General features: G+C 35.8%; 1 protein-coding gene across 2 annotated transcripts in view; it reads right to left on the minus strand.

The window, feature by feature from the left end:
* Window positions 1-23,088, minus strand: part of NAALADL2 (N-acetylated alpha-linked acidic dipeptidase like 2) — a 1,658,881-nt gene that overhangs the window by 1,304,035 nt on the left and 331,758 nt on the right. For both annotated transcript variants that reach the window (XM_042234309.2, XM_060393545.1), the window contains one exon: window positions 4,767-4,875. The gene's annotated coding sequence lies outside the window, so the exon portion shown is untranslated. The remainder of the gene's footprint in view (window positions 1-4,766; window positions 4,876-23,088) is intronic.

Below are 23,088 nucleotides of genomic sequence, written 5' to 3' on the forward strand. Positions count from 1 at the left end.
ACTGCCCTATTTTATTTTATTTTTTATTAGTCTATACCCTAAGGAAAGGCTGCCTCTTAAGGAAAATAAAATAGAGAATCAATTCTGTAGCAAATCACATTTATTAACAGGTTAGTGAGAACCTCAAGAAAAATAAAAATTGTGATAATTGCATCTGCTTCAGTTTAAAGAGACCCAGGAAGTGGTGGTAAATGTCAGGCAGCATAAAACGTCTTTAACAGACTCCAGAATCCAGCAAGTCACTAATACGTGATTTCTAATTACTTTGTAGTTTGTCACTGTTCAACCCAATCAAATCTAATTGACCAGAAAATTTTGGTTGGATTGTACTCAACTATGGCTAAATTTTTACTGTTATTATTCTGGTTTCTTTGAGAACATCTCAACTTTACTGCATCATTAAACCTTAAATTAGATTTCGATAAGAATATTTCATAAAATTTTTCAAACAACCGCAGTATTCACACAGCACTACGGTATTCTTAAATCCACTGTCATGTTTTTTAAAAAAACATTTAAATTGTACCCATTCTTTCTGGGTTATTAAAAACAATGGCACTTTGATCTTAATTAAACACTCCATTTGAAAGCCATGACTAACAAATGTCAAATGCTAAAGGTGAACCCATGTTAAATGCATGTCAGAGCATTTTTCATATCATGTAGGAAATTCAAGTCTGAGAGTTCTTAGTTTCAGAATCACTGATAAGGGATATATATATATAAGAAAGGTGGCAATTAACTACTTCAATTTAGAAGCTTGCATTACTTTATTTTCATGTTGAGAATCATAATCTAAGCAATAGCTTAGACATATCTGCTGTCAATTCTCAAAAATCTAGAAAAATAATATAGAAATGATTGTTGTCTAAATGTTTACTTTGTCGTTATACTCTGTGTGTTCAGTTCAGTCGCTCAGTCATGTCCAACTCTTTGATACCCTGTGAACCACAGCATGCCAGGCCTCCCTGTCCATCACCAACTCCCGGAGTTCATCCAAACCCATCTCCATCAAGTCAGTGATGCCATCCAACCATCTCATCCTCTGTCGTCCCCTTCTCCTCCTGCCCTCAATTTTTCCCAGCATCAGGGTCTTTTCAAATGAGTCAGCTCTTTGCATCAGGTGTCCAAAATATTGGAGTTTCAGCTTCAACATCAGTCCTTCCAAAGAACGCCCAGGACTGATCTCCTTTAGGATGGACTGGTTGGATCTCCTTGCAGTCAAGGGACTCTCAAGAGTCTTCTCCAACACCACAGTTCAAAAGCATCAATTCTTCGGCGCTCAGCTTTCTTTATAGTCCAACTCTCACATCCATACATGACCGCTGGAAAAACCATAGCCTTGACTAGATGGACCTTTGTTGGCAAAGTAATGTCTCTGCTTTTTAATATGCTGTCTAGGTTGGTCATAACTCTGTGTGTTACTAAAGCACTGAAAATAAACACACATGAATTTATTCCTGAAAGAGTATGAAAAAAAAATGCCTGCTCACACTGGTAATTTTTTTTTTTTTTACAAAATGCCTCTATAAGACAATAAAATAACATTTTTAGAAACTTCCATATAGGTTGTTTTATATTTTATCTGTTGACATTTTCACTTGTTTGCTTATTTTATTTTCCACAATATGAGCAGCCTTCAGAGGACATCAAGTATATTTGAAAAAAAAGAGCTAATGCTTTTTGCTAATGTCAGATGTAATGGGCCAGTCAAGGAACAGATCTAACCAGTTCTGATCAGTCTGGGCACTAATATGCAAGTCTTTCAGTTATCAAAGAAACAGACAGAAAATACATTACATGACAAGATGGTTAGACTACAGCATGTAATATGAAAGTGGAACTGAGTAGGATTCTATGAGTTCTTCTAGGGATAGACCCCTCCCCGTGTCTCTGCCACAGACTCTCTGAAGTACCCAGATAACAACATCTCATACATATTTCCTAAATTTTTTCAGATAGCTAATGCAAAATGAAAGAAATTAACTACTTGATGTTCATGAGTATGTAGCCCACAGACATTTTGGCATGTAAGGACTGATCACCATCAACCAATCAGAGAACTGTGCAAGAACTGATCACATACTCTGTAACATGCTCCCCCTACCCTCTGCCATCCCGACTGGACTTTTAAAAATGCTTTGCTGAAACTCTTCTGGGAGTTCGGAGTTCTTTGAGCACAAGCTACCAGTTCTCCTTGTATGGCCTTGCAATAAATCTCTCTCTGCTCCAAACTCTGACGTTTCAGAGTGTTTGGCTTCACTGTGCATCAGGTACACAAACCAGTCAACCCTAAAGGAAATCAACCCTGCATATTCATCAGAAAGATTGATGCTAAAGCTGAGGCTCCAATGCTTTGGCCACCTGATGCAAAGAGCCAGCTCATCAGAGAAGACCCTGATGCTGAGAAAGATTGAAGGCAGGAGGAGAAGGGGACACCAAAGGATGAAATGGTGGGATGGCATCACTGACTCAATGGACATGAGTTTGAGTACATTCCAGGAGATGGCAAAAGACATGAAAGCCTAGCACACTGCAGTTCATGGGGTCACAGAGTCAGACACGACTTAGCTGAACAATAACAACAATCAAAGGGCATCAAAAGCCTTTTAAAATATTATATCAAAATTACATATCTTAACACAGGAGCAGTTTCTACTAACAAGTGAAAAAATTATCTCAAAGATCTCATGTCTCAAGCAATATAGCCATTCTCAAAATGATCATACCTGAAGTAACTTGCATACTTCTACAAATGCACACGATTATTAAATTAAAAACTATGCAAGTAACTAAGAAAGAAGAAGCTGTTGAGAGGGCGCAACTAAATGCATTAAAACCCCAGTTCCCTCTAATTTTCCCTTTGACACTGGGATAACACACACAGCTCCCCACAGTCATGAGTTCAGTTTTCTTGCAGACATGTATTCTGATTTGAATTGTGCCACAGAGACTAGATAAGACTCCCAGAATATATTGACTTGGCCCACTTCCCTTTTTCTACTAGGCTTGTAGTATAATTACCATTAGCACCTGATAAAATGTACTTATCTCAACTAAAATATGGGTTTAAATGTGATCAGAGAAATATATAACATGGTTGTAAAAATGAAAAAAAAATGCAAAGCAAAACTGATGAAACAAGAATTTTATATTATAAAGTATACTTATTTAAACTACAATGATTATTTTTCCATATAAAATATGTTTTAAAATATTAGTTAAAATATGAATCAAAAGACATTAGGACTTTAAAATACTTCTTAAAAAAATCATCCAACTAGTCCCAAACAGGTGGTATTTCTCTCCTTCAGTTATTCACATGATTTTTTCAGTGAAAATACTCATAAAGAGAGAAGCTACTAAACTGGTAATTTACAAAATATGTTTTATGCTTGTATTATAGTACTGGATTCAAAGTTCTCATTCCAGGACAATAAAGAATAAAAAAAAATCCCTCACAATAAAATATTAAACTGATGAATTATTATGGTCAAAAATCACCTTTCCCACTGATACTAATGTATAATTCAAAGGGAAATTTAAACCAAAACTATTCAATTTTATTTCACTTATTTATTTTTAATTACTTAAAAAGGAATAAACACAGAGCTCAATAGAGGCTAGGCAATATTGTGTTTTGCATAGAAACAAAATTTTACAAACATAGATTGAGTTGGAAATGACCTTAGAATTTATTCAATCCAGTAGTCAAGTTCAATCCTCTTTCTGCTTCACCCTTCCTCACCCCACATGATTTACTTGTTTGTCCAGCTTTACAATACTTGAACCTGAACAGCTTTCAGACACAGCCTCTCTCTCCCTATAGACTCATCATTCCCTACTGTCTCACATCCAGCCACTCCATTCAACTCATATTAATATATTACATGCTTCATCTTCAAGGCTCAAGAATTTGCTACCTTTCTTTGTTTAATCTATCTCCTTCATTTCAGAACCTAGAGAACAGTCAAAAGGTTAAAGCGGTTCATGCCAATTCCTTACCTATCTTGAAGGTCATGCTGGATCACCTCAGATTTCCAAGCTGTTGGTTCTGTGCTGTTTTTTGAACCTTTGCAACATCCATGTCATTTAAAGTTTTCTACATAGTAAGCTTGAACCAGCAGTGGAACATTGATTGCAGCAATTGTTTTACAGAAAAAAAGTATTTCAATCATACACTAGCATCATCTGCTCAAAATAAGAGTTTTCCAGGAAGAACTATAAACAGTCTTTAAAATGTGTCTTTATACTCTAATGACTAAATGGAAGTGCACAGTCTACATATGGCCATATATAAACTGATGTCCCACAAGGTCATCAGACCTATATAAACTTGGAATAAACAGGAAAAGCAAAAAACATGCCATATCATGACATAAACTGCACTGCTGTCATCATTTTAAAATAAAATACTGAATCAACTTAAGTTAAAAAAGAGAATAATTTGATTACTTACAATAAAATTACAATTGTATAAAAATCAATTGATACCTCAAAGGCAAGGAAATTGTACCAATTTTGATTGCCACATAGAAATTAAAGTATTTAGATAGTGCTTTCCCCAAAATGGGCTCAATTCCATGAAATAAAAGATGAATAGAAATTGGAATACATGAGATTTTGTCACAGAATAATGCTCACATTCTTCTCTTTTTTTTTCAAAATTAGCAGCTATTGGCACATTACAGACGTATGCCAAGTCATCTTATAAAAGTTGATTCAAGAGTAAAAGTCATATTCTAATTAAAACAATTAGATCTTACTTCAATCAAATGATCCTAGTGCAACCAGAGGGTCTTTGTAGGTCACAGGACTCTGACAAGCTGAACAGAGGGCTCTTCATCCAGGTGCTTAAGAGTCAAAACTCATTTCCTGTTCATAAATTAGAAAAATGAAGATGATCAATTTACATTGGGAGTTGTATTAGATAATGCATCAGTTGGCTTTTGAATTTTATTCTTTAGTTAATGCTTTTCAGAACTATATTATCAGTTCTTTTTAGGGTAAGTAGCCTGAAACTCTTCATACTTTTTAGAAGTCAATAATGCACAAAGAGACATTAATTTTTAATCATAGTATTTTATTTCAAGAACAAACATACACACAAACATACAAATATTTTCCTATCTTTCTCTCATTTTCAAGTGTTTATATATATACCTTAATTTAGCTAGCCTAAGTTACCTTGCACCATGCACTACTAAACACAATAAAAAATAAAGCAGAAGACACGTAACTGGACATGGTGACTTATGTCTATTGAAAGAAGGGGTTAACCAAAGGAAGAAATACATAGTAGAAAGAACACATCTAGGACTGAAAACCTGGTTCTTCTGTTGAACACCTCTGTGACATGGTAATTGATGTTATTGTTTAAATATTAATTTAAATTTGGGATAAAAACAGGTGAAGAATGATTGTGAAAATTGGAGACATTGTATATAATAACACGCTGAGCACATTTCCTCACATGTACTAGGTGCTCAATAATTAATTGATATTTTGTAGTATTTTAGGATATTGGCACTCTGTCCCTGTTATTTTATATCTTCAAATGCTATTCTGCATTTTATATTTATAGACTTTGATATTAAGTAATAATTCCATAATTATAGAACCACTTATTTTTTTTACTTCCCCTCTTTAATTTTTTATTTTCATCTTAGCTTTGAAATATCTGAAAGCTACCCTATGTTTTCATCACCCTTTTAAAATTATTCCCCCCAAATAAGCTATCATTTTCTTTAGCCAAGATCAACTTGCAGCATTGCATAAACTTCTGACTAGGGAAAAAAGATTTTGCCCCATCATTGGGTTACTTCATTTTCTTTTTGCTCTTCTAATTATTTCTCCCTCATTTGAAAATTTCACATCTGCCTTAAGCTTTTTGTAATAGGAAACAATGGGTCATAAAGTACTAAACTTCCAAAATGTAGAATAAAATAATATTTCTCCATTTTTATCTTAAATTTCTTCTGCTTTCAGAGAAAAATTACTTAAGGTAGATCCCATAGATTCATCCAATTTGGAAGCCTCTTCCAACTTTCTTTTCTTTTCTCATAAATTTCAAAGCTTCTTGATAAGAGTAACAAAACTTTTTTTAATACAAAAATGATAAGATTTCTAAACTCACCTATTATCAAATAAAGTTCTTGGCTCAATTTTAGTGACATACATCATCTATATAGACATATACACACACTCATAGGTCAGGACATTTTAGAATATCTCATTTGTGGTGCATAAAAGGGCTGTCCAGTGGGAAGGACTGAAGGCCACTTAATTGATTAATTCTCAACTTTTATTTAAAAGGACCTCAAGATTCCATTTATGGGCATGGTTGCATAAGAAATAATCATTGTCTTAGTACCACCGTAAACTTCTACTATCCCTCACCATTGAAAATGAAGGAGTCATAATAAAAATGGTATAGGCATGCTTACAAAAAGACTTAAGTCAAGCTACAAAGCACAGGAATTCCAAGTCACACGGGACTTTTCCTTCTAATCCTCTCAGCATCTAACTAGATAAGATGGCAAACTGCCATCTGCATCCCCGCATTTGATTAAAAATTAAACTGTATAGGATGGGCTAGATAGCTGAAAAGTCATGTCATTTTGTCTAAAATAATGCTTTCAATCAATCCCCCTTGCTTTTCCTAACCCCAGATTCAATGTTATGTTTACTAAATGAAATGAACTCTCATTTCATCTATTGAAATGCATTATTCAAGATGTGATTTTCTCACATTCTTAGAGAAACTTGCCTGAATTAGTTCCTTGTGGACGTTTCAAATATTACCTAAAGCCAGAATATTGGAACAAGGAAGCCTGGAGATTCTCACTCAAATACTCTCACCAGCACTGACCATCAGCTCCCACCAGACATTTTATTTGATAATAGACTCCATTCAGACCCTATTTCCAATGTTTTGGGAACAAAATCTCAGAAATAAAAACCCCCACTTATTAATGGAGAATTTTTCCTCTATACAGAGTCTTTTAAATGATATACACTGTATCAGAAAGACAAAATGGCACAACTCTTTGGAAACTGTCTTTAGTTTTTATGGCTTGATGAAAACATATTAATACTCTAATTTTGGGTTTTCTTAATCACAGTATATAAAAACAAACAAAAGAGCAACATAATACGCACTCTTTTCCAATTTAGAAAACTTTCTCTGGGATTAATATATCACAAACAACTATCCTTTTTCAGGTTGTCATTTTAGTAGGAGATTATAAAGGATGACTTTTCATAAAACGGTTTTCTTCTTGATTCTACTGATCAAGAACTAACAAAAATCCCCTGTTGTCAATCACCTAAATTTTATTGTCAGTTTAACATCAATTGAAAATTCATCATGAAATAAGCATATAATCTTCAAGTATTATATGTGAATTTTGGATTTTTTAATGTCTTGATCCACATCTGAGATTCTTGACATCAAGGACTATGCCTTAGTTAGCTGTGCCCCCAGGACCTATCACTGTGGCAATATATGGAGTATGTAGAAGAGTTAATTAAATGGCATCTGTGACTCAGCATTTCTAATACTTTTCACATCACAGATCTCCTCACAGCCTGCTGGAAGAACACACTGAGTATTCCTTCCATGTCTTTTCTTGTGCTGACCTTCCTTTCTAAGACATTTATTTTGCTCTCTTTTGCTTAGTTTCTATTTGTTCTCCAATATTTACATATATCATGAAATCTATTCTAGCCTAGGCATTTAATTTCTAATTTTTTTTAAGGATGGATGCAACAATGAACTCTAATCTTTTGAAGGAGAGTAGGAAAAACAGATTTATACTTCCTAGATATCCCCCCACAGCTCCTGGCTCAAAGTTGGGCACATAGTTGCTGACTAGTACAGAGGATACAGATGATTCATGAGCTGGGAAAGGCACAAGTCCCTTGTGGATGAAACAGATCAGGGATCAGCAAACTATAGGTCAGGAGCTAAATTCAGCCTGCTATCTGTTTTCATAAATAAAATTTCACTGGAAGACAGCCACATCCATTCATCTATGTATTGTCTATAGTGGCTTTCCTGCTATAATAGCAGCACTGAGTAGTTGCGACAGGGACTGTCTGGACCTCAAGCCTAAAATATTTATTATCTGGTCCTTCATAAGTATGCCAATCAATATATTAACTCAGTGGTTTTTTAGCATGGGCCCAAGATGATATCTAAGCCATTCACAGCCTTAACCATTGTAGTAAGACAACTCTCTATAATCCAGTTATTAAATATTGGTCCCTGAACCGGTTGCACTGACATTATCCGGAAACTTGTTAGAAATGCAAAGTCTCACATCTCATCCCAGACAACAGGTCAGAAATTCTGAGATGGGGACCAGCAATCTGTGATTTTGCCAACTCCTCAAGCAATTCAAATATACACTAAAATTTGAGAACTACTAAGCTAGATAAGCAGAGAAGGCAATGGCAACCCACTCCAGTGTTCTTGCCTGGAGAATCCCAGGGATGGGGGAGCCTGGTGGGCTGCCGTCTATGGGGTCGCACAGAGTCGGACATGACTGAAGCAACTTAGCAGCAGCAGCAGCAAACTAGATAAGGTTTCCCTGGTGACTCACCTGGTAAAGAATCTTCCTGACATGCAGGGGACCCAGAGTCAATCCCTGGGTCATGAAGATCTCCTGGAGAAGGCAATGGCAACCCACTCCAGAATCCTAGGACAGAGGAGCCTGGTGGGCTACAGTCCATGGGGAAAGAAGCATTTATTAACACCTCACCATAATATCCAATTTCTTCAACTGCTACCCCTGGATACAGAGATTTTAAGTGGTGAAAAGATATCAGTTATGTTTCATCTGCCCTAAAATGTAACACTTTGGGTTTACTCTGAAAGAACACTAAGGAACAGGATTACTTTGATGTGGGAATTGCTACAGCACTTTCAGTAAATGCTAATACAGCCACCAGCTGTATATCCAAAGGAAAGACAATATACCAAGTGCCAAAGTGTAAAATCTATTCAAAAATAGAAATATCAAAGCGATATAGCAGATAAGCTCCAGTTTTTATAGGACTGCCTGTCAAGACAAACCTCTGCTCAATGATTCTCAGCAGGGATACAAGAGAAGTGGACTGCAGCTCAGTTGGAAACTCTGTTAATCAAGGATTTGTTCCAACATGCATATCCCCAGTGCTAAGTCTCAAATGTGGCCAGATAGAATGTTCTGTGATACTGTGTGGGTAGCAATAAGGAATAATCACTATCAAGCCTTCTAGAAGATAGTAACTAGCTAGTATTTGCTCTGGAAAAATATATATTAATTGCCTTATAAAATATATACAGTTTTCATGAACTAATATTTGTTTAACTTTACAGTAAAACCCCCTTTTTCATCATTTCTCTCCAAAATACAGATTAGCACTAGCAGCTATAGCTATGATATGACAGGGTTACAATCTATAAAAATAATGGCAACATATTGATAAGAGATAAGTGTAATAAAGTTTTTTTTCTGCAAAGACCCTTGTCACAATATTTTATATTTAATGCTAAAAGCTCAGCAGCTATTTCAAGAAACAACAGTAGAATTATTTAACCTATTTCAGAGTCTCTATATAAAGGTTAAAAGAAACATGTCAATCAATAAAAATAAACTATTGACTGATAGCCTCTAGAAAGTTCAAATTATTTCCTAGTCATAAAAAATCATTATGCTTCCCCACAACAGTATAACCATTATTTCTTTTTTGATAAATGGCACACAGATTGCATATGCCTAAAGTCTATGTAAGCATTTTATTCAATGTCTATTAAAGCATGCTTCTATTTTGACAACTATCTATGGAAAATAGGAAAAGCATTCCTATCCTCTGTGTAATATGAAATTGGGAAATATGGGCCTGGATTTCATACCTATGAATTCAGTAAATGATTGATGATGGTTCAGATGATCTGTTAGACTGATTTAAGACTTAAAATTCACACATTTAAATCAAGGATTGATTTGGGACCCTTATGTATGAGTGCATGCTCAGTGACTTTGTCCTATCCAACTCTTTGTAACCCTATGGACCATAGGCCACCAGGCTCCTCTGTCCATGGGATTCTCTAGGCAAGAATACTGGAGTGGAATGCTATGTGCTCCTCCAGGAGATCTTCCCAACCCAGGGACCAAATATGGGTCTCTTGCAAACCCTGCATTGGAGGTGATTCTTTACCACTGAGCTACTAGGGAAGCCCACTCTTACATATAACACAGTTCAATTCAAAGAGGAAAAATGTATAGTTATCTCTATACAGGAACTATCAGCTTGTGTAAAGATTAAAACTATGCTTCATTCAGAAATAATTCACAGTGGGGAGACCTAATACCTACCTAAAAAGACAGCAAGTCATAACCAGCATTAAACAGGAAGCAGCAGAGGGGGAGTGGGTGATAGAAAGCAATTAGGAATAGTGCTCTAAAATTTTAAGGAGTGGAAAATTAGGCTAAATATTAGAAACCTTTCACAGCAAGTCCATTAGCCTCTAGAATCAACCTTCAGTTGAAATTTCTTCAATTGAGTTATTTAAAATTAGATAAGGGCCCATTTTGCCAAAATACTATAGGGAATTATTCATAGGGAATGATTGTAAGGCGTACTAAATGAACTATTTTTTTCTTTTACTCTTAAGTTAGATCTTTTGCATGTCTGTCATGATTTTACACACATTAAAAAACTGTGAGGCTATGAAAATGCTCTGAAGATTATTCTTACTATTATACCATATTAATTTGTACAGTTTTTATTTTTTCAAAATAAGAGAAAGATAAGATAAAATAAATAATTAAGAAATAAAAATTACTGTTGAATATTTCACTAAAAATACTAATTTCAAGGAAAAGTTCTATTAAAAGATAGTATATTCATTTATAAATTAGTATAGTTAAAACCATATTTAATTACTAGCAATGCCCCAGTACAATACGTAACACCAGAGTTGGTAATCAATAAATACTAAATGAATAAGTGAACACCTCCCCTCTGGAGATTGTTTCTTCTAGGGTTTATGTCCTGGAGATGAAGGCTTATTAAAAATCAGTCAGTTCCTTCATAAGACTGACTAAGGAGTAAGTGGTTATTTTCCCCCAAGGTAAAAGAAACCTGACTCTTCCTTCCAGATCACTTGTCAGTAATTGGATGGTTACTTACCCTTAGGTTGCTAGGCTTTGTGCTGGATGTCAAGTTCTTGATCCAAGTCAGGTAGCCCAAAAAGTTATCAGTAAAACACTAAGCTACTTTGTCTTTCTGGATTTCATACTTACAATGCCACCATTCCTAACAGCTGTTTGTCATGTAAATTCAAATTTGTGGCTTCAGAGATATTGCTGCCTGCTCAATTAACTCAAAAGGATTACAGATGCAAGTTATGTCAGTTCAGTTCAGTTGCTCAGTCATGTCCATCTCTTTGCAACCCCATGGACTGAACATGCCAGGATTCCCTGTTCATCACCAACTCCCAGAGCTTGCTCAAACTCATGTCCATCGAGTCAGTGATGCCATCAAACCATAAATGAATCTCTCTGGATTTCATTTCCAGCTAAACCATAAGCAATAATTTGGGCAAGTTATTTAACACAGGTTCATTTCTTCATTTGTAAAATGAGAAACTTATATAGTTATATCATCTTACAACATTATATCAAGGATTAAAAATCCGGTAATTTATGAAAAATGCTGTTAAGTGCCCTGGAGAGAGACTATTTGGGTTCAAATTCTAGTCCTGATATCTATTAGCTGTGTGTACTGGTGCACCTTATTTAGCCTCACTGTGACTAATAAATGCATAGAAAAAAAAACAGGTCCTGTTATTTAAGAAGCTTTACTGGGATATAATTTATACAATACATCTAATGTATATAACTCAGTGATTTTTGGTAAATTTACACAAGAATGTAATCATCATCATAGCCTAGTTTTAGAACACTTCTGTTTATATTGGAAATTTTCCTTGTGCCCATTTGCAGTCAATCCCCACTCCCAATCCCAGGTAACCATTGATTGTCTTTTTGTCTCTATGGATTGTGACACTTTAATCATACAACATGTGACCTTTGCTTTCTGATGTCTTTTACTTAACATAATAGTTTTAAGGTTCATCATAGCATATATCAGTACTCTATTCCTTTTTATTACCAAATAATATTCCACAGTATAGGTGCTATAATAGCCTGCTATTATAGCTAGACAGATAGAGATAGAAACAGATATTAATAGATATAGATATCTCATCATCATCCTATAATAATGAAAAATCTAAAGAGCATTTCCTCTTTCCTGGCAAAGCTGGTCTCTGTGACAACATTTAATTTTAGGACAATCTTATAGCATTAAATAGGAGTCTTTGGGATTTCATCTGTTTCCCTGTCAGTTAAAACTATGACTAGACTAGCAAAAATAAACTAAATACATTTCTAGACAGTCAATATGTTTCTATGATATATATTCTTTTTCATCCCTTCCTTCCATCTATCACTGGCATTTCAAATTTGTGACTCACCATTCCCTTTAAAGGCCTGTGACAAGTCATTATTCATATTCTTTGTTGTTTCCTATGGCTCCTTGAGATCAATAAAAACATAAATAATAGTGGAAGCAAGTAATCTGGGAAGAAGGAGATAGCAGGGATTCTAGGACCTGAAAAACAGAGTATGGATGATCAGCTACTCTTGAGCATATATAGAGAAAAGGGCCAAAGAGAGAAGAGCCAACTTTTAAAAAGGGATAAAAGGAAGATCCATGAAGGAGGCATGTAAAAAAAAAATAGTGGAAATAACATCAGAAGAAAATAGGATCCCAAGTGGAAAGGAATGAAAAGTTTCAACAATATGCAAAGGTTTAGGCAACATAGAGATCAAGTAACTTGGAGCATCCCCAACCATCTCCAAGGGAGGAGGATGTTTAAGACCATTGGAGGCAGGTAACATAAATTAATGAAGTATCTGGACATAAAACATTAAATAGTTACAAAGACTGTTGCCACGTCAGATGATAAGTCCAGGAATATCAGGTCTTCTTCAAATATGACCAAAATAAATGTCGGGAATGTCTCAATTTTTAAATGTTTTTACAAACATATTTTTTAAAATACATTGTATAGTAAATAATCATACAACATGATCAAGTAGAATTTATTTCAGATATACAAGGCTGGTTCAACATTTAAAAACCAGTTATGTACTCTATCACATTAATAGTCTAGGAAGTAAAATTACATGATCACATCAAAAGATGAAGAAAAATTATTGGACAAAATTCAAAATTAATTTATGAGAAACCTCTCAACAAATTAAAAGTACATAAAAGTGAAAGTGAAATTCACTCAGTTGAGTCCAACTCTTTGCGACCCCATGGACTATACAGTCCATAGAATTTTCCAGGCCAGAATACTGGAATGGGTAGCCTTTCCCTTCTCCAGGGGATCTTCCCAACCCAGGGATTGAACACAGGTCTCCCACATTGCAGGTGAATTCTTGAGAACCTATTCAATTTGACAAAGAATATCTAAAAAATCCTACAACTAACATCATATTTAATGATGAGAAACTAGATGCTGTCCAGCTATGATCAAGAACAAAGCAAGGATGTCCCCTCTCATTATCCTTTTCAACATCATACTGGAGGTACTAGATAATGCAATGAGAAAGGGAAGGAAAATAACAGATAAAACAAGTATGCAGAGTGGGAAGAAATATGTAAAACTGTTCACAGATGATATGATTGGCTATGGATAAAATCTGAAAAAGTCAACCAAAACTCCTGAAACTAATAAGCAATTATATAAAAGTTTATGTACAAGGTGAATATAGAAAAGTCAATTGCTTTCCTAAATATATGAATACCAGTGATAAACATGAGAAGTTTGGAATTACAATATTATTTATATTATATACCTCAAACTAAAGACACGGATATGTATGAGATCTATACTATGACAACTATAATACTCTGATGAACAAAATTAAAAAACTAAATAGAGAGATATTTCACATTTATCGATAGCAGATTTAATATTATCAAAATATCAGTTCTTCTCAACTTGATCTATAGATTTTGTGTAATCCTAACCAAAATTCCAGCAAATTTTTGTATGGATATTGACAAACTGATTCTAAAGTTCATATTGAAATATAAAAGAGAAAAGTCAACATAATATTAAGGAAGAACAAAGTCTGAGGACAGATGCTATCTGAATTCAAGACTTATAATAAAACTATAGTAAATTCAGTTCAGTTCAGTTCAGTCACTCAGTTGTGTCCAACTCATTGCAACCCCATGAACCTCAGCACGCCAGGCCTCCCTGTCCACTACCAACTCCCGGAGTCCACCCAAGCCCATGTCCATTTGGACGGTGATGCCATCCAACCATCTCATCTTCTGTCATCCCCCTCCCCTCCTGCCCTCAATCTTTTAAAGAATCAGAGTCTTTTCAAATGAATCAGTTCTTTGCATCAGGTGGCCAAAGTATTGGACTTTCAGCTTCAACATCAGTCCTTCCAATGAACACCCAAGACCGACCTCCTTTAGGATGGACTGGTTGGATTTCCTGCAGTCCAAGTGACTCTCAAGAGTCTTCTCCAACACCACAATTCAAAAGCATCAATTCTAGACTGTGTTATTGGGAAAGAATAAATGAATAGATCAATGGAACAAAATAAAGAGCCCAGATATAGATTCACAAAAATATAGTCAACTGATCTCTGATGAAGGAGCAGAGGCAATCAATTAAGAAACGATAGCCTTTTTGCAAATGGTATTGGGACAATTAGATGCCCAAAAATAGAGAAACAGAAGTTAGAATCTTCAAAAAACTCAAATCACAGACCTGAATGTAAAATGCATAATATGAAACTCTTAGAACATAGAAGAAAATCTAGATAACCTAGGTTTGGCAGTGACTTTTTAGATACAACACTAACAGCACGATCCATTAGAACAGATATAATAAGTTGGACTTCATAAAAATCTTCCACCCCGTGAATGTCACTGTCAAGAGAATGAAAAGACAGCCACAAAAGATCTTTTAATCAAAATGACAAAAAAAATCCTTAAAATTCAATAATAAGAAAATGAATGGCCCAATTAAAAAATGGGCAAAAGATCTGAGCAATCACTTTCCATAGAAGATGGAGATAAGCATAGGAAAAGATGTACAATATCATGCATCATTAGGGAATTGCAAATTAAAACAATGAGATACCACTACATATCTATTCAGTTCAGTCGCTCAGTCGTGTCTGATTCCTTGCGACTCCATGAATCGCAGCACATCAGGCCTCCCTGTCCACCACCAACTCCTGGAATTCACCAAGACTCACGTCCATCAAGTCAGTGATGCCATCCAGCCATCTCATCCTCTGTCGTCCTCTTCTCCTCCTGCCCTCAATCCCTCCCAGCATCAGAATCTTTTCCAGTGAGTCAACTCTTCACATGAGGTGGCCAAAGTACTGGAATTTCAGCTTCAGCATCATTCCTTCCAAAGAAATCCCAGGGCTGATCTCCTTCAGAATGGACCGGTTGGATCTCCTTGCAGTCCAAGGGACTCTCAAGAGGCTTCTCCAACACCACAGTTCAAAAGCACCAATTCTTTGGCGCTCAGCTTTCTTCATAGTCCAACTCTCACATCCATATATGACCACTGGAAAAACCATAGCCCTGACTAGATGGACCTTTGATGGCAAAGTAATGTCTCTGCTTTTCAATATGCTATCTAGGTTGGTCATAACTTTCCTTCCAAGGAGTAAGCGTCTTTTAATTTCATGACTGCAGTCACCATCTGCAGTGATTTTAGAGCCCAAAAAGATAAAGTCTGACACTGTTTCCACTGTTTCCCCAACTATTTCCCATGAAGTGATGGGACCGGATGCCATGATCTTCGTTTTCTGAATGTTGAGTTTAAGCCAACTTTTTCACTCTCCTCTTTCACTTTCATCAAGAGGCTTTTGAGTTCCTCTTCACTTTCTGCCATAATGGTGGTGTCATCTGCATATCTGAGGTTATTGATATTTCTCCCGGCAATCTTGACTTCAGCTTGTGCTTCATCCAGCCCAGCGTTTCTCATGATGTAATCTGCATAGAAGTTAAATAAACAAGGTGACAATATACAGCCTTGACGTGCTCCTTTTCCTATTTGGAACCAGTCTGTTGTTCCATGTCCAGTTCTAACTGTTGCTTCCTGACCTGCATATAAGTTTCTCAAGAGGCAGGTCAGGTGGTCTGTATTCCCATCTCTTTCAGAGTTTTCCACAGTTTCTTGTGATCCACACAGTCAAAGGCTTTGGCATAGTCAATAAAGCAGAAATAGATGTTTTTCTGGAACTCTCTTGCTTGTTTCATGATCCAGCGAATGTTGGCATTTTGATCTCTGGTTCCTCTGCCTTTTCTAAAACCAGCTTGAACATCTGGAAGTTCATGGTTCACGTATTGCTGAAGTCTGGTTTGGAGAATTTTGAGCATTACTTTACTAGTATGTGAGATGAGTGCAATTGTGTGGTAGTTTGAGCATTCTTTGGCATTGCCTTTCTTTGGAATTGGAATGAAAACTGACCTTTTCCAGTCCTGTGGCCACTGCTGAGTTTTCCAAATTTGCTGGCATACTGAATGCAGCACTTTCACAGCATCATCTTTCAGGATTTGAAACAGCTCAACTGGAATTCCATCACCTCCACTAGTTTTGTTCGTAGTGATGCTTTCTAAGGCCCACTTGACTTCACATTCCAGGATGTCTGGCTCTAGGTGTGTGATCACACCATCATGACTATCTTGGTCTTGAAGATCGTTTTTGTACAGTTCTTCTGTGTATTCTTGCCACCTCTTCTTAATATCTTCTGTTAGGTCCATGCCATTTCTGTCCTTTATCAAGCCCATCAATCACAATGGCTAAATCCAAACACCAACAATACTAATGAAGATATGGGGCAACAGGACCTTTCATTAATTTCCAGGTAGAATGCAAAATGGTATAGCCACTTTGGAAGAAGTTTGGTAGTTTCTTACAAAACTAAACAGACTCTTACAATATGACCCAACATTGCACTCTTTGGTATTTACTCAAATGAGTCAAAAACATGTCCACACAAAGACGTGCACACAGATATTCATAGCAGTTTCATTCATAACTGTCAAAACTTGGAAGCAATCAAGATGTCCTTCAATAGATAAATAGATGTAAATAATGGTATATCCAGCCAATGGAATTTCATTCAGCCCTGAAAATAAATGAAGTATAAAGCCACAACAATATATAATAAACTATACATATCACCAAGTGAAAGAAGATAATCTGAAAGCTACATACTGTATGATTTCAACTATAAAACATTCTGCAAAAGGCAAAACCATCAAAACAGTATAAAGATCAGTGATCATCAAGGGTTTAGTGGGAAGTAAGGATGAACAGGTGGAGCTCAGAGGATTTTTGAGCAGGGAAACTATTTTGTAAGATATGTAATTGTGGACACATGACATGATACCTTTGTTAAATCAGTAGAACAACACAAACATGTTAACCCTAATGCAAACTGTTGATTATGATGTATCAATGTTGGTTTATCAATTGTAACACACTGGGGTGGAATGTTGATGTTCAGAAGGGCTGCACATTGTCCCTGTGGTGAAAGGATTCATGGGAACTCTCTGCTTTCTGTTCACTTTTGCTGTGAGCCTAAAATTGCTGTGAAAATAAAGTGTATTCATTCTTTAAAAATTGAATAAAGTGAAAACAAGTCTATTTATTTAAGAACAACTGAATAAAATTAAATAAACCCACATATAGTGTGAGTCAAACAAAACAGGTCACCAGACTCAATTACAATTGTTTAAAGACTATGGCAGCACATACGCTCTAAGACTTAGAATATAATTAACAATATGCATAAAACACAGAAATAATGAGTAAAGGAAAATGGTAATTATTATATCATCCTTTATTTCTGCGACTGAAAGGAAATCCTAAGTATTAACAAGTCAGTGGGTAATGATTTCCACATTCTAAATAAAAATGTGTTTCTTTTAAAAAGCAGAATCCAGGATTCTAGCAATTCATATATAACTGAAAAGTAACAATAGTCAAATATTGTATAATCAAAATATGAGAAAAGGAGGAAATAAACCTTTCCACCCAAATCCATTCTACAAGCATACATGTAGGCTAAAATTGAATACAACATTTACAATAAGACCAAAATAGTATTCAAATAAAATTAAGACATAATTTTCAGGACAATATGGACTTTCTTTCATTCACTGATTTATCCCTAGAATCTAAAACAATTTCTAAAATACAGGAAATAAAAAATTAAATAAATAGTTAATAAATACATGAATTATATATTCACTTTAGAAAAATTTATTCTACCTATATTGTGGACCAGAAAGGGGCAAGTGTGGAGATTAGAGGAACTTAATTAGCAGCCTATTGTAAGTGTTTAGCCATAAAAAAATGTGTGTGGGAAAAAGCAATGGCAGTGGAAACGTGGAAAGAGTGAGTGTAGCCAGAAGGAACATAAACAAAGGCACAGTTAGAACAATGAGAATCAGCCACTGAAAGCACCAAAAACTGAAGGGCTAGGAGAAGAGAGCCCAAGAAAGATACTGAGAACTAACATCTGATGATGAAGGAAAGGACTCACAAGACAACAATGTCACAGAAACTCAGAGAGGACAGATTTAAGAGAGAATTATACTATCAGGTTCACAAAGAGGCCCAATACTACAGGCAGGGCTGGGAGGAGAAATAAGGTGAGTGAAGCACTCACCATGGGCAAAAAAAAGTTAAGGGAGATCAAAAATTCTGTAATGAAGATAAATAATATTTAAATAAATCACTTTAAAAGTAAAAGTGAATGCAAAATAATTCATGATGAACAAAATATCACAACTTTTTTTCAACATATCACAACTTTGAATAAAGACGGGTGGTTGTTTGAGCTATTACTCTGTGTTACTGTACATGCCCACAGTCTGCAGTTCCTGCACCTCAGAAGACTTTGCCTCCCACCTTCCACCCTGCCCCCAGTAGGTACATGGGGCTGATAGTGGTCTGCCAATAGATGGGGCAGGATGGAGCTTATATATAGGCTTTTTTTGTTGTTGTTTTGATAGAGCAATTAGTAACTTTTTCCACTTATTTCAGAACATGGGAGAATATTTTAATAAGGAGATCTAGGGGCACGCCTTTTTCCTTTACCGCAGTTTTCCTATATGACTTGGTACAGCACTCACTGAGACTTGGAAATCTTCCTTTGGGTTTAGCAATTAAAAGTCACTGGTGATTTCAGTGGGAGTAGTTTCAGTGTGGTAGTGAAAGGAGTGGTCAGATTGCGGTTGATTAGAGAAAATAGGCTGAAGACAAAGGGCCAGAGAGGGAGATGTTTAAGGATAAAGGGTAAATAATCCAAGAGGCAATACAACTTCAACACTGTTCTTTTATTCAAACAGATCCAACCATACCTGTTTCAGGGAAGCAAAAATATAATTGAAAAAAAAGGAAAACAAGTCATTCCTGGTATGCTGCTTCAGAAACCAGCATCTTCATTGAGGCATTACACTGAATACTTATGCCTGAGGCTCTGGCTAATCAACCAATATCATCATGGTTTCAATCAGAACATTTCTGAAAGATTCCAGCAATATGTATGTTGACATACCTTCTACTCATCATACCAGGAATCACCTCTACAAAGAATCATTCTCTTGAAAACTGGTTGACTGATACTTAAACAATAACCAAAACCCACGAATTTATACTTCCATTTACATTCATTTTGAAACCGTAAATCTCCACTTGTTAACCTCTTAGATTCACAGATATCTCATAGGAGAAATTCCAAATTGGTTTATAAGTGTAATCTTGGCTACAGAACAATCCTTGAAACTTAATTATATCTTTGCTGCTGCTGCAGCTGCTGAGTCGCTTCAGTCGTGTCCGACCCTGTGCAACTCCATAGATGGCAGCCTACCAGGCTCCCCGTCCCTGGGATTCTCTAGGCAAGAACACTGGAGTGGGTTGCCATTTCCTTCTCCAATGCATGAAAGTGAAAAGTCAAAGTGAAGTTGCTCAGTCGTGTCCAACTCTTCACGACCCCATGGACTGCAGCCCACCAGGCTCCTCCGCCAATGGGATTTTCCAGGCAAGAGTACTGGAGTGGGGTGCCATTGCCTTCTCCTAATTATATCTTTACTCTTAGAATTTTCCAATATAAGTATGCAAATGCAGGCATATTCATTGTGCCCCACTGAAGACTGTCTCAATGTCAATGGAGGTGAAGGGGTATGAAGTAGATAAAAGGGGAAGGTTTCTATTTAAAACTGAGTTAAACACTTAAAGCAGAAAATCATGTTTTTAATTGTTTTCTGGGACTAATCTTAAAAGTTTAAAGTCTGATGAATAAGGTTATAGTTTTGTCAAGCCCAAAACTTCCTCCTAAGACATACATACAAACTGGTCGCTAAATGAGAAAAAGCAGAAAAGATATCTCCTACTAAGACTGTGAAACTGGAAGAGTCCTTAGAGAGAACATGAGTAAACAGGTAAAACTGACACAATGTGCTCCTTAGAAAAAAAATTACGTATTTTAGGCTAGTAAATGACTTTCTTTTCAAATATTGGACAGCAGTGCTTCTCAATCTATGCCAAAACTACCTGCACAAGTCAACTCTGGATTTTGTGAAAAGTCAGATTCTGCACCCTTCAGGATGAGAATCTGAATGGGTGGGCCCAAGAATCTGCATTTTAAACAAACTTTCAAAATCCCCATTTTCAACAAACTTCCCCAAGTGATTCTTAAGGAGACAAATTTTAAGAAGCACTTAAGATGATATAATATGTATGCTAACATTTATAGAATATGCTTTACCATGAATTTCATAGTGGAAATTTACTGCAAAATAGGTCTATCAGTCCATCAAAACATCACAAATGTTGTGGAAACTACTTATAATGAGGTTAGCACCTTAGATCTATGAAGATGACAAATGAAATATCATCACAAGCATTTGTGGAATGTTTACAATATATGCACTAAATAAATCCAATTTGTTAAAAAATACTCCTTATCCCTAGAAAGCTCACATTATATGCATTAAATATGAGTTTTTTCTCTATTTCTAATAGTTCAGAACTCAAACATTTTCATCTTTTATTTGCCTATCTACAAAATAGCAACATTCTTCTAAAAAACACAATACATTTAAATATGAACATGAAATAGCCATATGAATATTTCAATATTTGTTTACTGACATATTCAAAAGGGTTTAAAACAGACTATAGGGATTATGTCAGAATTATGTAATTGCTTATCATAAGATCAACTTCAAAATATGAAAGCACATAAGCTATAGGCAGAATATAGCATATCTTTAGAAATACACTCCTCTATGAACATACTGTGAGAAATACAACCTAGCCCAGCAGCTAGAAGTGAATTTCCAAAAGGTTAATTCTTAATTAATAGCTTTTAATTGGACTTCCCCAGTGGTGCAGTAGATAAGAATCTGCCTGCCAATGCAGGGGACACCAATCCCATCCTTTGTCTGGGAAGATTCCACAAATCTCGGGTTGACTAAGCCTGTGTACCCCAATTTCTGAGCCTGTGCTCTAGAGCCCAAGAGCCACAACTGCCGAGCCTGTGAGATTCAGTTAGAGCACACTGAAGCCCCCGTGCTCTAGGGCCCTGGAGCTGCAACTACGGAAGCCTGTGCACCTAGAGCCTGTGCTCCACAACAGCAGAAGCCGCCACAGTGACAAATCTGCCACCACAACGAAGAGTAGCCCCCAGTTGCTGCAACTAGAAAAAGCCATGTGCAGCAACAAAGACCCAGCGCAACCGAAAAAATAGAAGAATTTTTTAAGACTTTAAAAATAGCTTCTAATTAAAACTTTGCATCTTATTTCTTTTATTTGAGCATGACTTTCATGTTTTACTTTAATATGTAATATGTCATACTACTTCAGAATCAGCCCTAGCATCACAAGGCACAGAGCCAGGTTCAGAGAAGCAAAAGAGCCTGAGGAAAGAAATCATCATGGGGAAATCATTATCTTCAAATGGTATTTTCATTATTTTAAGGGAATTTCTTTTAAAACTCAAAAAACTTAGAAACATGTATCATTTTCTTAAGACCTCATCAAAGGATTGTACCTTTAAGCAATGGGTGTACACAGCAGTTACTGCCAACTCTTTATGTTTAGGCTGACTCAGATAAAAACAAATACTTTTTCAACTGTTCATTTACCATCAATCCTTAAAAATCTCCAGTGTAGTATAAGTTATGTATCATTCTCAGAAGAGAATGTTTCTCTTTTCTTTAATATTTTCTGATTTGTTGGGCCACAGAAACTTCTATTGTGTTCAGGGCCTTATTTTCAAAGGATAATACAGTTGCATCAACAATGACAGTGACCATTTATCAAATACCAAGTAGGAGTAAGGTGTTAGGAACTTGACACAAGCCACAACTAATCCTCAAATATTCTTTATGCCAATCCATATGCTATTATATTATCACCCCAGGTTTATAGATTAGGAAGGTATCTCAGAAATGTAAATTCCTCTTACCAAAGTCACCCAATTATTAGAAAACAAAACATCAAATACACTGATTCTACTTCTCTCAGTCTACAAGAAAAAATTAGAAGACAGTGAGTAAGTCAGTCTCTCCTTCTTTCTCTCTCTCATCTCCTTTCTCCAGCTGACTGTTTCTCTGGCCATAATATGGAATTGATTTTCATCTTCTTTCCCATGAAAAAAGTATTAAATGTGTATATATGTTGATTAAAGAAAAAAAGTCCTTATTTAGGAAGAATTTTCAACAAGGCATGACTTTTTCACAGAAGACACATATATAAATTAATGAGGTTAAAAGAAGCGATCTATTAGCCAGCTAAACCAGTCAACTTTGTATGGTGTCACTAGTGTCCCCAGGCCAAGGACACTTCCACTTGATTTATTGAATTAGTATTTACTGCTCTTCAACTTTTTAAAAGCAAGTTAATTACACGCTTTTTAAAAAATTAAAGCCCAAAGTAACCATTTTAAGTAAGTTTAGTTGCATTAT

The sequence above is a fragment of the Ovis aries genome, chromosome 1 (genome assembly GCF_016772045.2).
Source record: "Ovis aries strain OAR_USU_Benz2616 breed Rambouillet chromosome 1, ARS-UI_Ramb_v3.0, whole genome shotgun sequence".
Lineage (NCBI taxonomy): Eukaryota > Metazoa > Chordata > Mammalia > Artiodactyla > Bovidae > Ovis > Ovis aries.